The 17113-nt window shown below is 37.2% G+C and overlaps 1 pseudogene; it reads right to left on the bottom strand.

Annotated features, from left to right (window-relative positions):
• Positions 1-5395, bottom strand: part of LOC111140963 — a 51923-nt pseudogene extending 46528 nt beyond the window's left edge.
• Between the last annotated feature and the right edge of the window lie 11718 nt (positions 5396-17113).

Here is a 17113-nt window from a genome sequence, read left to right as displayed (position 1 = left end):
CCCGTGGTTTCTCACTGAGCTGATTGTCAAGCTACTGCGGTGCCAAGCTACTTGACCCTGTGTGTCTCCAATAGAGCAAGTACGTATTAGCCCAGGGCACTTTCTCTCTGTGGGTCCACTGTTTGAACCTAAGGTCTGTCCTTGTATCTACACCATCAGTAAGAAGGCTGATGTGGCAGACCAGGTGTCTGGACATGTGAACATTGTAGTGCCCAGAATTCTGGTAGTGAGGACCTCCCATCTCATTTGCACCCTATCCTGAGTGTCTTGACATCTGCCAGAGTGCTTGTCACTCTGTGATGTGACTTGATCAGCTGTGTGATTTTAAAAGTTGTGTGATTTGAGCATTTTAATCTGTGTGTCTTGCTGCATGGTGCCTACTGGGAAAGCTTGCCTGGTATTGAGCTTCAGGGGCACTAATGCATTCAGACAATTTCCCACACAGGAGTGTCACCCATCATCTTTCACATAATATATTCATTTGTTTAGTTTTAAGACCTATACAAGCTCATGGAGAATGAAAGTTACTCTGAAAGTATTTAGAATTAAAGAATAATACTTTTAAAGTGTTCTGACTTGGACCCACCCCTGTTGTGATGCTGGGAATATTTGCACAACATACAGATGAACCTTGAACAGGAATTTCAAGCACCTACAAAACAAAGGTTCTTATATTAATCCTTGTATTCTCCTAAATGCTAGAAACAATTCTCTGATCATATAATTCAACTTAATAGTTATAATAGTGAAAGACAAAGGTTATATAGCACGTACTACATAAGGTGCAACTCTAAATAACATATGATGGATGAGTCCCAGGGAGGGTACGTAACTTTTGCAAGGTCATGAGAGATTTAAATCTTAAAGTCCCACTTGTTGATTTTAAATAATTGACTTAAGGTCATGTGGTTTGGAAGTGATGGAATTAATACCAGGAGGTAAATACCCTGATGTTCATTTAAACTTCCTTCCAATAAAACTCTGCTGACACCAAATATTTTTTATAAACTCTTGAATATGCAATAATGAAAAATTAATACAATATTAATAATACATTGTAATAAAATATTATAATTTTATATAACATAAAATAAAAATAAAACAATGGAGTGTTAAATAAATAATTATTATAAAACAATTATTAATGAACTTTTAGAAATATTTCCTTTATCAAGGATGTTTTTGTTTTATATTTTATAGGGAATCTTCTTGTAAATGGCCTTATATTTTTAATTTTGGTGCCCATGTTGTTCATCACTAGTATATAGAAGTACAGTTGATTTTTGTGTTTATATCTTGTGACCTTTCTGAACTGACTTCCTCTTAGACTCATAGTATTTAGATGTATTTCTTTTAGTTTTTAAGTATTTGGAGATTTTTCAGTTATATTTATATCTTGATTTTTAGTATGATTCCACTGTGGTTGGAGAACACACTCTGCATGATTTCAATTCTTTTGAATTTGTTGAGATTGGTCTTACGACCCAAGTTATGATTTATCCTCCTGTATGTTCCATGGAACTTGAAAAAATTTATTGTGCTGTTATTGAGGTGAAATAGCCTATAAATATCAATTAGATACTGTTGGCTAACAGTATTGTCCTAGTCTTCTACAGCTTTGCTGATTTTCTGTCTTGGTATGATATTCATTGTTCACACAAGCATGTTGATATAAATGTGTAATCATGTATTTGTCCATTTCCCACTTCAATTCTATCAGTTTCGGTTTCATAGATTTTTTAGCTTGTTGTTTAGTATATGCACATGTAGGATGGTTATATCTTCTTGATAGGTTGACCCTTTAACCATTATACATTTCTGTCTCTGTCTCTTCATTCTGGTTTACTTTATCTGATATTAATATAGTCATTCCTACTTTCTTTTCTTTTTTTTTTTTTAAGATTTTTTAAATCTATTTGAGAGACGACATCAGGGAAATACAAATCAAAACCACAATGAGATACCACCTCACACCAGTCAGAATGGCTAAAATTAACAAGTCAGGAAATGACAGATGCTGGCGAGGATGCGGAGAAAGGGGAACCCTCCTACACTGTTGGTGGGAATGCAAGCTGGTGCAACCACTCTGGAAAACAGCATGGAGGTTCCTCAAAAAGCTGAAAGTAGAGCTACCCTATGGCCCAGCGATTGCACTACTGGGTATATACCCTAAAGATACAAACATGGTGCTCTGAAGGGGCACGTACACCCGAATATTTATAGCAGCAATGTCCACAATAGCCAAACTATAGAAAGAACCTAGATGTCCATCAACAGATGAATGGATAAAGAAAAAGTGGTATATATATATAATGGAATACTATGCAGCCATCAAAAGAAATGAAATCTTGCCATTTGCAATGATGTAGATGGAACTAGAGGGTATTATGCTTAGCAAAATAAGTCAATCGGAGAAAGACAACTATCATATGATCTCCCTGATATGAGGAAGTGGAGATGCAATGTGGGGGGCTGGGGGGGTAGGAAAAGAATAAATGAAATAAGATGGGATCGGGAGGGAGACAAACCATAAGAGACTCTTAATCTCGCAAAACAAACTGAGGGTTGCTGGAGCGAGAGGGGTCAGGAGAGGGTGGTGGGATTATGGACATTGGAGAGGGTATGTGCTATGGTGAGTGCTGTGAAGTGTGTAAACCTGGCGATTCACAGACCTGTACCCCTGGGGCTAATAATACAGTCTATGTTTATAAAAAAAATTTAAAAAATAAAAGAAAATCTATTTGAAAGAGAGAGATTGAGGGAGAGAGAGCACAAGCAGGAAGGAGCAATAGAAGTAGAGAGAGAAGCAGACACCCCAGTGAGCAGGGAGCCAAACATGGGACTTGATGCTAAGATCCTGAGATTAGGACCTGAGTTGAAGGCAGAGGCTTAACGAATTGAGCCACCCAGGCGCCCCTCAAACAATCTATATTGATATATTTGAAATGAGCTTCTTATGGTAATCTATATTTTGGTTCATGTTTTATAATCTATCCTTTCAAACTCTGTATTTTAATGATGTACTTAGATCATTTAAATGTAATGGTAATTATCAAAAAGCCAGGGCATAAGTCTGCCGTTTTATTTATTGTTTTCTGTTTTGCTGTTGTTATCATTTCCTTTCACTTTCTTTTTTCAGTTTGCCTGTGGCTTACTGGAACACTTTTTAGAATCCCATTTTGATTCATAAAGAGAGTTCTTGAGTACAGAATAGTAGAATTTTTTTTTTTTCTAGGCTACATGCAGTATATATTTATACAATTTACCATGGTTTACTTCTGTCATTATTTAAAAGTTCAAGTGAAAAAAAAATAATAAAAAATAAAAGTTCAAATGAGCTATAGAATTCCTGCCCTCTTTATATCACATTAGTTGCTCCTCTTCTCCACCTATAGTGTAATTGTCTTAAATATTTTCTCTACATTAATTTAGAACCACATCAGATAGTGTTATAATTTTTGCTTCCATGGTCCAACATAACTTTGAAAACTCAAGAATCATAAGAAAATCAATTATTTTTACCCATTTTTTTCTTTACTGTGTCCTTTTTTCCTTCCTGATGTCCCAGAATTTCATTTCTTTTTTGTTAGAAAAGTTTCTTTAGCCATTTTTTAAGAGTACTTCTGCTAGAAATAAGTTTTTCCTCATCTGCTATTTCCTAGTTTTTCATTTTTGTTTTTCACTGGAGGATATTTTGACTGGATGTAGGATTCTGGTTTGATCTAATTACTGGCATGTAGGGGAAGAAGTCCAGATTCTCCATTCAGCTTCCATTGGCACCTGAGTTCGGGAACTCCCTGTTACTGTTGGGCATGAATGTGAGTCCCACCTCCCTAACAGGCCTTCACTGATACCTTTCTGGATGGATGGAACAGAGCTGCTATTACTGCTCCCCACATGGTATCCACTGACACCAAAAAGTGGGAGGAAGCTAGTTGTTACTGCTCCATAGAGTTAAAATCCTGGCTTTCTACTTAGCCATCTGGGGAGTTTGGGCACCTCATTAACTTGAAACGAGTGGAAATCTAGGCTCTCTACTCAGCACTGCTGACATGGGCAGGGGTAGAACTTAACATTTTTTCTGTAGTGTTTGGTGGAAGTGCAGTGGCTGCTGTCTAAACATTTTCATGTCTTGTTCAAGTGCAAATCTCCTGGTCTTCTGTCTTAAAATAGCAGAATTTGGAGGGAGAGCTTTTATTGTCTGCACCTATTGAAGCTATTGGGTTGTCAGATTCTTTAGCTCCAAGTCCAGGATATATAAGGGAAAAAGAAAACCCAGGGATCGCACCACTGTGTCATTTCCCAGTTTCCTGGGTGGTCTACTACCTCCTCTTCATCTTTTTTTTTTTTTAAGATTTTATTTACTTATTTGAGAAAGAGAACAAAAGTGGGAGAACAGAGGGGGCGGGAGAAGCAGATTCCTTGCTGAGCAGGAACCCGAGATGGGGCTTGACCCCAAGACCCTAAGATCATGACCTGAGCTGAAGGCAGACAGCCCTCTGTGACACCCAGGTGCCCCTGCTCTCCATCTTCTAGAACTTCTTATGTTGTTGTGGTTTTTTTTAATTTAATTTAATTTTATTTTATTTTCAGTGTTCCAAAATTTATTGTTTATGCACTGCAGCCAGTGCTCCATTCAATACGTGCCATCTTTAATATCCACCACCAGGCTCATCCAACACCCCCCCCCAAAAAAACTGAGACTCAGTTAGTTTCTCAGAGTCCACAGTCTCTCATGGTTTGTCTCCCCCTCCAATTTCTCCTTTTGTTGCTTGTTTTGTTTTGTTGGTTTGTTTTAATATAATTTCCTGGGGTTTTAGTTGTTCTTCATTACAAGGATAGGGAAATAATGTCTATTTTCCCAGGAGAGGGAATTCCTGACTACTTATTCTCTAAACATCTCTTCATTATGACAGTAAGTTTACAATATCCTCTACAGAAACAATGTAGCTAATTCAGTCTTTCCTCTAACATGGTTGATTCAATTTTTTAAAAAGTTATCATTATTGATAGTATTATTAAAGTTTCCTACAGCTTCACCACTCAGTTTTGGTAATGTCACATTTGAGCTACCTCCATAGTTTCTTGCTCAGAGAGGCTTCTTTCTAAGAGACAAGTCCTCAGGGGACTGCAAGGCTTTGATCTTAGTTGAATTGGTACTGGAGGGCCTTTGCCACAGAAGAGGGTCAGCAGAGTGAGCTGGGTCCTGTTCTCCCCAGCCACACCTGACCCCCACCACAGGATGGTCAAAGTGCCTCATGTCAATATTAAGTTTCAAGGTCTTCTCCTTGGGACAAAGAGGTGACAGATACTCAGCACTGTTCTTGGGTGGTCCTTGCACTGGGGGATTATCCAGCTGGGGCAGCAATCTAGGCCTCTGATACACAAGGGCCATTGCAAATGAGGAACTCCAACCTTAAGCTTTCTAAGCTATAAAACTAAATCCAAAGGAACAGTGAATGAAGTTGAAATTTGTTTATCCAGATCTCACTAATTCAATTTTTGATAATCCAACTTCCGTTGAGGAAAAATCTCTTTATTTATTCTTTTGAAGAAATGATATTTTTAAACAAATTTTACAGTAAATGTTATTGCAAGGTACTTGATTAATAAAAAGAAATTTTAAAAAAGCTGTATCCAAAGGCTTTAAGCATTATTTGCAGATGAATGTGACTAGTTATATAATAACACATTTTATTTGTAATGGGTTTGATCATGTTTATTGTGCTTTTACATCAGTCGGGTTATTTGAACCTTTGAAAAGGAATATATGAGAAACATAATAAATATCATCAGATGCACTTTCATCTTGACTTTCTCAGTCCCATCCCCAGCGCCCTCCATTAGCTGACATCCCCACATTCAGAGCCACCCTGTCCTTGGAAGGAGCTGTAAACAGTATCATTATCAACATCCCTAACACAAAGTGCTAAGCTGTTTTACATGTTTATCTCATTTTATATTCTCAACACCTCTCTGAGGCTGTCACTCACATTGCAGAAGAGGAATCATGCTTTGAGAAGTTGTACTATGTGTTCAAACTCCCAGAGCTGATGAGTGACAGAGCTGAGCCAAACTCAGACTGCTTGATTTCAGAATGTGTGCCCTAGAGAGGGGTCCAAATCCCTTCCCCCACACAGTGTGCTCTCATCCCAGAATAGTGATCCCAAATTCCTGGGTCTGCAATTTACTTCTTTCCAGTTTCAGCCCACATTCATATTGGCACTTCGTATCTCCTCAGGGAATCCTACCTCCTGACAGCCCCCACCACTTCCACATTCCTCACATAGGCACAGAGGAGGAACTTGATGGAGGAAACCAGAATTTATGCAGGTTGATGACCTGGTTCAAGGGGACAAGTGAATCCCTCTCAGACTGCTTTTCTGAGCACTCTGCTTTCCCACTATTTATGCTGACTCTGAAATTGTCTTCTTTGAACTCGGTCAAGTGGGCTGCATAATTGCAGAAGAATTTAGAATTAGAATGACCTTGTGTTAGAAAATCATGAAACAGTATTATTTTAAGGCACTCTAGAACTCGAAGTTTCTCACACATTCACACTCAGCTCTCGACTCTGTGAATTACTTGGCAAAATAGCGAAGCTGTCCAGTGCTGCAAACATTAATGGGGAATGGGAAGGTGTAGAGCCATTTCCAAACTCAAAGCATCTTCCTCTGTCTCAGAAGTTAAAATATTTTCTTCAAGGCCATGAAGGAGAGTTACGTCTGAAGTCTCTGAACTCCCTGTTCACAAAGATTTCTTGTACTGCTTTGAAAACAGATATTTATTAATATATTTCTATATTCCATACAGAGCATTCAGAAGATTCTTATTTAACTCTCCAAAATGACAGTGAGAGCAAGGAGTGAAGGCTTGTCCATCTGAGTGGTAACACACGAGGGTGGCTGATATGCAGGGGGAATGCCTATTTACAACATCGTAGTGGCTTAGTTTGGCTCTGAGTGTAGTCAATGGGCAGGCTGTTCAGTCACCAGAATCATTTCATGGATCGTATTTTATTGGAGAAGCTCTTGAGGAAGCTGAACTTAGGACTTTCTGCTTGCCTCAGGCATCCAAGATTATCAGGCTCGTCTAACAGCTGGATTATATCTAAAGATGATTCTTTGGGACATGGATTCCAAGATCTGTTTAGTAAATCTATACTAAATCACATTTAATATTTATTTCCATTTTACAGTATTCATATACTATTGAGACTTTTTATATCAAGGAATTAATTACAAGGCATCAATGACTTTTTAATATTTAGCGAGATGAGCGTATGGTTATTTTTCCCTTTTGTCCAATGTCCATGGTAGAATGTGATAACAGAGTGCCAAAAAAGGGAAACAGTCCCCTCTTGAAAAGCATGTTATTCTCTAAATATGCCACTAAATTATGTCTACTAATATTTTCTTTAGTATTTTTTCACCAAATCAAAATATGGGGAGCATCATAAGATATACTAAAGAGAATTCTTTCTTTTTCACACTTCTGAAACTTTAACAGGCTCTGAAGTCATCTATTTCCAAACATTTGAAAGAACACCCCTTGAGGCATCAGTGGCTCAGTCAGTTAAGTGTCTGACCTCAGCTCAGGTCATGATCCTGTGGTCCTGGGTTAGATTCCCAAGTCAGGCTCCCTGCTTCTCCCTCTCCCTCTGCATGTTGCCCCTCTCCACCGCTTGCACTCTCTCTCTCTTTCTCTAATAAATACAATACAATACAATACAATAAAATAAAAACACCTCTGTGAATCTTCTGAGCATGGTGTTTTGGGAGGTGTTTGACTTCAAAAACTTTCTTTTTCATACATGGTAATTATTCCACTTATATCTTTTTTATTAATTTTGCTAATTTATTTTTCTATAAAATTATATTATTTCACTTAATCCAGTATTTTCAATTTTAATTCATTTGATTAGAATACATTTATAATTGATTTAATTTCTTCACCTTTCTGATTATTTCTTATGTTTTTAATTTATACACTTGATTTTACTTCTTTATTTGCTCCTTGGTATCTTCTTTGAGCTCTTATATACCTGTGTTGGGATCTTCTTTTAAAAAGTTAGCAGTCTCATTATGCTTTCTTATCTCAATGGAAATTTACTTAATATCATTTTTATTTATTTAATAGCAGTTATTTTATGGTGGACATTAAATATTTTCCACAGATATCACTTGGATGCTTTAAATATAAATTTCTGTTTCTGTTCCTCATTTTCCTTTTTGGGTTAGTTGATCACTTAGAGAAAAGGAAGCATTAGCATTTTCATTCTGTCATCTTGAACAGTAACTCTATGGTTAGAAACAGGTTAAAGACATAGTAGAGACCTTTACTAAACACTGTTATTTGTGTAACTAGTGATACATGCTAAGTTGTACTACTTTCTTGCCTCCACAACTTTAAATAGCCCAAGAACTAAAACCACCTACCTCCAAACTCAGCCTGGACAAAGAAAATGTTAACACACTTTATTGTTCAGAGTAATATGACATTATGCTCCTTCCCTGTTCTCATTACCATGATTTCAGTTCTCCTGCCCAGGTAAATCATTTATTTGTTCATTGCAGAAACCTCCCAAAAACCCCACCAACTCTTCAATGGAAAACATCAACAGATAGTTTGGCCCTAAGATTCTCTGTTTCCCTCATCTCAAAATCCTTCCCGTGAGGTTTTCACCAGATTTAGGTTCCTGCACCCTGGTGTTTTTACCCAATCCTAATCAAAGCCACTGCCCCTCACTCCCAATAGACACTGCTAAAGTTTTGCAAGGTAATGTTCTCCATTACCAAGGTAGAAATGTACTGTTTGGTGTCGTCTATTGTTTGAGTTGATAACATCTGGGGAATCGGGTTTTTTTTTTTTTTTTTAAGATTTTATTTATTCATTTGACAGAGATCACAAGCAGGCAGAGAGGCAGGTAGAGAGAGGAAGGGAAGCAGGCTCCCCGCTGAGCAGAGAGCCTGATGCGAGGCTCCATCCCAGGACCCTGGGATCATGACCTGAGCCGAAGACAGAGACTTTAACCCACTGAGCTGCCCAGGTGCCCTGGGAATCAGTTTTTGAATACTCCATTGCCCTAACAAATGTTTCTTGCTTGCCTAGGCCCAGGCTTATAACTACAACACTAACTATGCTCATAATGTGTAGCACATTTCTTCTAAACAAGTTTTTTTTTTTAATTTTATTTATTTATTTTTTATTTATTTGATAGAGAGAGATCACAAGTAGGCAAAGAGGCAGGCAGGGCGGGGGGAAGCAGGCTCCTTGCTGAGCAGAGACCCTGACTCAGGACTCGATCCCAGGACTGTGGGATCATGACCTGAGCCGAAGGCAGGGGCTTAACCCACTGAGCCACCCAGGCACCCCTCTTCTAAACAAGTGTTAATATACTATAATATCTTTACTAGACAGTTGTTTAACAGGGTAGAAATTGTGATACATTAGACAAAGTCTAATAGGGCATGCCACAGAATTTATCCCCAGTACTCTGCAAAACCATCAAGGTCATTAAAAATAAGGAAAGTCAGAGAAACTGCCATAGCCAAGAGGAACCTAAAGAGAAATGCCAACTTAAAGTCAAGTGGTTTTCTGGGTGGGATCTTAGAATAGTGAAAAGACTTAAGTAAAAACTAAGAAAACTGAGTAATCTACATAGACTATGAAATTTATCTAATAATGTAACAATATTGTCTCATTAATAGTAACAAATGTATTGTGCCAGTGTAAGATATTACTAATCACGAAAACTTGGTGTGGTATACATGGGAAATCTCTGTACTATCTTTTCAAACATTCTATAATTGTTAAAGTGTCCTGAAAAAGAAAATTGACTACAAGTTAAAGAGAAAAAAGAGTTTCTTTCTGCACCACCTTCTTATCTGTCCAGATGGTTTTCCTTCGAGTAAACATTATCGTTTCATCTTAAATAAGAACTTCCTTCTTTTATCCTCTGTTGATGGCAAACTTAATGCCTCAAACACCAGTTTCCTATGTCCACACCAGTGGCACAAGTCCATCTGGAATTTCTCCAACAAACTTCCCCACCTCCATAAATCCTGTCCTATATTGAAGTCTACCTCAAGTTCTGTTTTCTTTCATGAAACCTTCTTTGTTAATCCCTGGGGTCAGGATTAACTCTTTTCTCATTGTGTTTAATTACCTAGAATTTTCATTCCCACAGCAAGAGGAAAAAAATCTTAGGCACAGAAAAATTGTGTTGTTATTTGAAAGACAGGCAAGCAGAAACAGAGGTAAAGTGATACAATTCAAAGACCATGGGTTTGGAGGTAGAATAATTGTTATAACAATGCTTTCTTGTGCAACATAATTAACATCCCTGAGCCTCAGTTTCCTTTTTCTATAAAACAATAACAAAAATTGCAGAATTATTGTAACAATTAATCAAATGACATAATAGCTGTCATGAATGATCAACCCCAGCATTGATGGGTGGCAAATTGTCCAACTGAAAAAAAAAAAAAGTAAATAGTGATCATATACTAAATAGGAAAGTATGTGGAGAACAATTAAAAATAAAAGGGTAAGAAAGACACAATTCTTGTCCTCCATTAACAATTGGCTGAGGCAGGCAGTTAAATAATTTTAAGTAAAAATTTAAGAGTAGATTAGCATAAAGGAGAAATGCTCTGTGAGTATAGGAGAAAAAAAAGTATCTCAATCTGAATTTTGAGATTTAAAGTTCTCTGAAGAAGAAGACACTCGAACTGAACTAAAGTTATTAAGTTTAAGTTCATTAAACAGGAGACAGGGCTCATTAAAGGCAAATAGAACAAGACAAGCCAGTGAATAGAATCATGAAACAGCATAGAACGCTGGGAACATTTATGTAGTTCACCATTGTTAGAGTATGAATTGCAAATAGGTAAGTGTCAGGAGGTGACATATGGGAAGAAAGCAGGTGACAGAAGACCTTGTAGGTCATGCTGAAATGCTTGAACTTATCTTGTACAGACCATGAAGAGCTAATAAAAAAATCAACGAAGAGAAGATAAGAGGGAATGTTTTATGGAAGAAATTCAAAGATGTAAGAATTATGGAGAGATGAAATATTTTGGATGTCATGTTGAAAGAAATGTAGTACTTTTTTTTCTTTTAAATAATCAATTAGTGTGGGGATTAGCAGATGATACCATAAAGGGAAACTATTTAATCTGGGTCATACTAGACACTTTTTGAGGATTGATTGGCATTTCTTTGCAGTTAAAAGTTGAAAATGAATTAAATAAAGTCTCAAGCTAAGTATGCCACACTCCTTAACAAATATTTATTGAACAGTCTCCCTTGTATCAACATATTAGGAAGTATAATCCCTCTGATTTCTTCTAGTTCATCTCCATGTGATAACTTGTCCTATATATCTGAATCCAGGGTAATATTTTAGTTAAAAGAAGTTAAGAGACACAAAAATTCCCACAATCATCATAATTCAAAAAAGGTCTAGGTTGTGGCAAATAGTTTTCTTGAGAGTGGGAACTCTGGGCAGATTAATTAAGAACCAGTAAATATTTTGAGGATAAACTGGACTTCATCTGGCAAAGCAATAAATGGATTTCTGGTTTTTTGTGTTTTTCTTTCTTTTTTTTTTTTTGTATTGTTTAAAAAGACAGGGAAGAGGGTTATGGAAAACAGAAATAAAAAGGAAAGAAACTAATACTTGTTTCAAAATTGTCAGTTGCCTGGTGGATTAAGTAGTTACCATAGCTTCATATTAAGGAAAAAAAAAATATATATATATATATATATCTTAATCAGTTTTTTTCAAAATTGGAAAAATTGCTAATGTCATTTGGATATTGAGTTTGACTTTAAATCCAGGTATTTCTGACTCCTAGCATCTAACGTCCTCTGTAATCTGAATGGACATAAACCAGAACTGGGGTACATAAATGGTAATTATAGGGTTCTCTGTGGTCTGAATGTGGACTTAGTGAAGAGAAAGGTAAACGTTATTTCATATTACAGTCAGTTTTCTCTTAAAAATCCACAGAGTAAATATTAGCACATTGGGCAAATTAGACAAATCATATTCCTCACATATTCCCCCAAATCCCTTTGGCCAGAATTCATTTGGCTCAGAAACCCTTTTTTAACCTGCATTATTCAGATACAATACACATTTGCTGTGGCAAACTTTGCCCGTGTTTAATTATTTTGTGTTACAAAATTTCATGAGGATAAATTTATCGAGTATAAATTACCTGTCAGTATGATTTTCTGATTCCTATTATCCATTCAACTAAGAAGCTCACTGAATTTTGTATGAGGCAGAATCCAAATTTAACCAAGAATGTGCACCGAGTATTCCTACATTTTATTTTCCCAAAAAGCATTGTAAACTATGCCAATGCAGAATCAGTCTTCACTAAAAGGAAGTTTTGGTAATTAACACTTCATTTTTTTTTTAAAGATTTTATTTATTTATTTGACAGAGAGAGATCACAAGCAGGCAGAGAGGCAGGCAGAGAGAGAGGAGGAAGCAGGCTCCCCGCCAAGCAGAGAGCCTGATGCGGGACTTGATCCCACGACCCTGAGATCATGACCTGAGCCGAAGGCAGAGGCTTATTAACCCACTGAGCCACCCAGGTGCCCCTGGTAATTAACACTTCAAAAAGTGTTTCAATTTAAAAAATAACTTATTGAAGGATCTTTAGACAAAATTGATTGTAAATAATGAATTTCTAAAAATGTTCTTTCTGATCTAATGTCTAAGAAGGGACAGGCCTGGTAAGAAAAGAAAATGGGGACGTGCCATGTACCAATTTTTCTTACTGTGAATTACTATGCATTTGATTTTTTAAATAAGCATTTTATTTTATAATAACTTTAGATTTCTAAAACAGTTGTGAGGGGTCGTACAGAATGTTCCTTGTATATATGACAGGCAGTTTTCCTTATTATTAGCATCTAAGATTACTGTGACGTGTGACTCAGCTATGACATTTAATATTGATACATTATGATGGATCAACTTCCCCATCTCATTTGGATTTCCTTAATTTCTACATAATGTCCTTTTTCTGCCCCAAGAGCCCATCCAGAATACAATACTATGCTCCTCTAAACAGTGTCTGTTTCTCATACCTTCCTAAGGGTTGTTTTGTTTTGTTTTTATTTTTTATTTTTTTATTTTATTTTATTTTATTTTATTTTTTATTTTTTCAGAGTTCCAAGATTCATTGTTTATGTACCACACCCAGTGCTCCATGCAATACATGCCTTCCTTAATACCCTCACTAGGCTCATCTAACACCCCACCTCCTCCCCTCTAAAACTCTCAGTGTGTTTCTCAGAGTCCATAGTCTCTCATGGTTTGTCTCCCACTCCCATTTCCCCCAATTCACGTTTCCTTTCCTTCTGCTAATGTCCTCCATGTTACTCCTTATGCTCCACAAGTAAGTGAAACCATATGATAATTGACTCTCTCTGCTTGAATTATTCTATCTGTACTCCAATGTTCATAGCAGCAATGGCCACAATCGCCTAAGGGTTTTTTGATGACTTCCACAATTTTGAGAAGTATTTTGTAGAATGTTCCTCAGTTTGGCTCATTCTGCTGTTTCTCCCATGGTTAAACAGTCATTGTGGTTTGGGGGAGCAAGATAACTGGTAAAGTGTCATTTTCAACACATCATGTCAAGATACATGCCATCAAGATGACTTTTCACTGGCTCGAGGTAGTGTTTGTCAGGTTTCTTCACCGTCAATATTCTCCCCTCCTCCTTTTCCACACTGTTGTCTTGGGAAGGAAGTCACTAAGCACAGTCCTCACTTAAGAGGACTTATGGGGGCACCTGGGTGGCTCAGTTGGTTAAGCATCTGATTCTTGATTTCAGCTCAGGTCATGATCTCAGGGTTATGAGATCTAATCCCGCATTGGGTTCTGTGCTGAGTGTGCAGGAGTCTGCTTGAGAGTCTCTCTTTGTCTCCCTCTGCTCCTTCCCCTGCTTCCTCTCTCTCTCTTTCAATAAATATATGAAACCTTAAGAAAAACAAAAAACTAAAATAAAAAATAAAATATATTAAAAAAATAAAATAAGATAAAATACATTGCATACCAAAAAAAGGGAAAGGAAAATAAATCCCTTAAAAAAAATAGAGGATTTATATTTTTGAGAGGCAGAATTTACCTAAGTAATTTGCAAAAAGATAAGCCCTGCGGCCAGGATTGACCTGGAGATACTGCTGTGTGATCGAGATTAAGTCACACTTACACTTAATGAAACATGAAGTGTAATATATATAAAGTTGGAAGTTTTATATGCATCCTATTCTCTTGCATCTTATAGGTAAGGAGAGTGAGATTATACAAGTCAATTAAGTTTAAGGTAACAAAACTTTTAAAAATAAAGTGATAGGGCGCCTGGGTAGCTCAGTGGGTTAGGCCTCTGCCTTCAGCTCAAGTCATGATCTCAGGGTCCTGGGATCCAGTCCCACATTGGGCTCTCTGCACAGCAGGGAGCCTGCTTCCCCCCTCTATCTCTGCCTGACTCTCTGCCTACTTGTGATCTCTGTCTGTCAAATAAATAAAGAAAAATCTTTGAAAAAAAAAAAAAAGAAATAAAGTGATAATTTCAACTTAGCTGTGTTTGACTCCAAATCTGTAATTTTTCTATCACCTTCTAAAGAAAAGGGCACTGAGAAAGTTGAGTCTTTCTTTTAAGCCAGTTGCTTGATTTGGTTTTTGTCCAAATTTGCTAATTCCCTGGCACTCCTTTAGTTCTCCAGATGGCTCTGGGGTGTTGTGAGACCCCCTGAGCTAACACAGTTATCCCATGCTGCACACAGGTGCGCTGCTCTCCTTGGCAGGCCGCTGGAACCCAGCTGCTGCGGTAGGGAAGAGAAGGAGATAGAACACTCTCCTGCAGCCAGACCGTGTCCCTGTTGCCTCCGGGCCATCATTTCTTCTGGGTGAGTCCCAGAGCACACCCGCTGGTTGTGGAAATACACCTCAAGGAACAAAATGATCAACAGCTTTAGAAACATTAGGTGTATTTCTTACCATACCTGTAAACCCGTCACGAGCACTAGAACAGAAGCTGGCTATGTGAGTTTAGATGTGTCTCAAGAAGGTAACAAACAGCCCAGAAAAGGATGGATTGCTGAGATGGAAAGAATAGGTAAGAAGTGTTCCTGAAAATAAGGTGTGGTTATTTCAGGGAAGTTCGTGACCTGAGTACATGGAGAACATAAATGAGAGGAGATTACAAGAAGTCCAGTGATGCTGATGCTCTGTAATTTTAAAAACAAAAACAAAAACAAAACAAAGCAAAGCAAAATAAAATAAAATAATAAAACAGAGCTATTTTATTGGATTCTATGCAGTGTTTTAAAATCAGTGCAGACAGTATTCAGTGTCAAGTAACTTTCTATTAAGAATTAGAAAGGTTCTTTATAAACTAATAAGGGCATGGAATCTTTATGTTTTCATTTGCACTACTGTAAAAAAGTAATTAAATATGTAACCAATAATTAATTACCAATAATAAATCAAAAACTCCCTGGTGTTCTTCTCTTCACATTATAGCCTTTGTTCTTTTTTTTTTAAGATTCTATTTATTTATTTGACAGAGAGAGATCACAAGTAGGCAGAGAGGCAGGCAGAGAGAGGGGAGAAGCAGGCTCCCCACCTAGCAGAGAGCCTGACACGGGGCTTGATCCCAGAACCCCGAGACCACAACCCGAGCCAAAGGCAGAGGACCAACCCACTGAGCCACCCAGGGACACCATAGCTCTATATTCTTTTGAAACTTGGTTTGTTTACTTTTTTTAATGGCCTCATAAATGGCTAAAATTTTGTATTTTCTTGCGCCTTGCATAAAACCTGCATTGTGAGTAACTTATACATAGCAAACAAGCAAAAAATGCTTTGCCTCAGGCAAAACTGATGAGGGTTTTGCTCCAGCCACATACTATTAGGTAAGGCAGAGGATGGAAAAGGTGGTTTGGTCTCTTTGCCCTTCACCAGTTATCTTACTTTAGAAAATTCATTTAACTGTTATCTAATATCCCTTATCTGTAAATGGAACTAAATGTATCTATTTGCATGAACTGATTAAAGATTAGACCTGTACATGTGAATCTATCACAATGCCTGACACATAATAAATGGGGAATAAAGGGATACTTAGTAAATCCTTCCTTAGCATGTAGCTTTGCCCAACCACACAATTTTCTTCACATTATCAGCTGCATTTTAATTTACCTAAGACTTTGAAGTCAACTTTTAAGCTGTTCTTACATACTTTTACATCACTAGCATGAAAAGAAAAGCAGTATCACTTGATTTGCTAGTTGTAATTTTTTATATGCTCATTATTAAAAAATGAGTAATTGAATATAATCATGGTTATTGAAATCTAAAAAAAGGAACAAAAGTTTATCCTTGCAACTTCTTGGGGAAAGCCCACTCGAGGAACATGACCTCCGTCATTTTGTCATATGCCGCCATTCCATGGCTTCAGGTTACAGCAGAATTCAGCTAAAAGCTTTTGTTTACCTACAGCACTGATGATTCCAGGAAGTTCCACATGTTATAGAGGAGGACAGCCGTAATCTTTGCCATAAAAATGTGGGTCAGAATTTTCTATGAATTCCCTTACATCTTGTGAAGTTGGATAAATTACTTACCTTCATTTAGACTCAAATGCCACAGGAAAAACAAAAAGAAAACACGAGTCATCGTTAATTCTATGGAAAATAAAAACTCAATGAAGAAGTGTAGCAATATATTAGTTATTGATGAAGAATATTTATATTCTTCATCAATAAAATCAACAATAACTATTTAATTGTACAAAACTGTGATTTAAAAAGTGTCTTAGATAATGTAGGTGGGAATGTAGGAAAGTTTGTATGAGTGGAATTGGTAGGTAGACTGAGGATGAGCACAGGACAATGAATTTCATTATAAACTTTTTACTACTAGTGCATTTCGAATCATGTACTTGTGAAGCACCTAGGTGGCTCAGTCAGTTAAGCATCTGCCTTCAGCTTAGGTCATGATCCCAGGGTTCTGGAATTGAGTTCTGTATCGGGCTCCCTGTTCAGCAGGGAGTCTTCTTGTCCCTCTCCCTCTGCTTTCAGC

Source organism: Enhydra lutris, unplaced genomic scaffold (assembly GCF_002288905.1).
Source record: "Enhydra lutris kenyoni isolate GAN:26980312 unplaced genomic scaffold, ASM228890v2 scaffoldscaffold1, whole genome shotgun sequence".
Lineage (NCBI taxonomy): Eukaryota > Metazoa > Chordata > Mammalia > Carnivora > Mustelidae > Enhydra > Enhydra lutris.
Note: the sequence above shows the minus strand (reverse complement) of the source record. Positions and strands in the feature narration are given on the sequence as shown.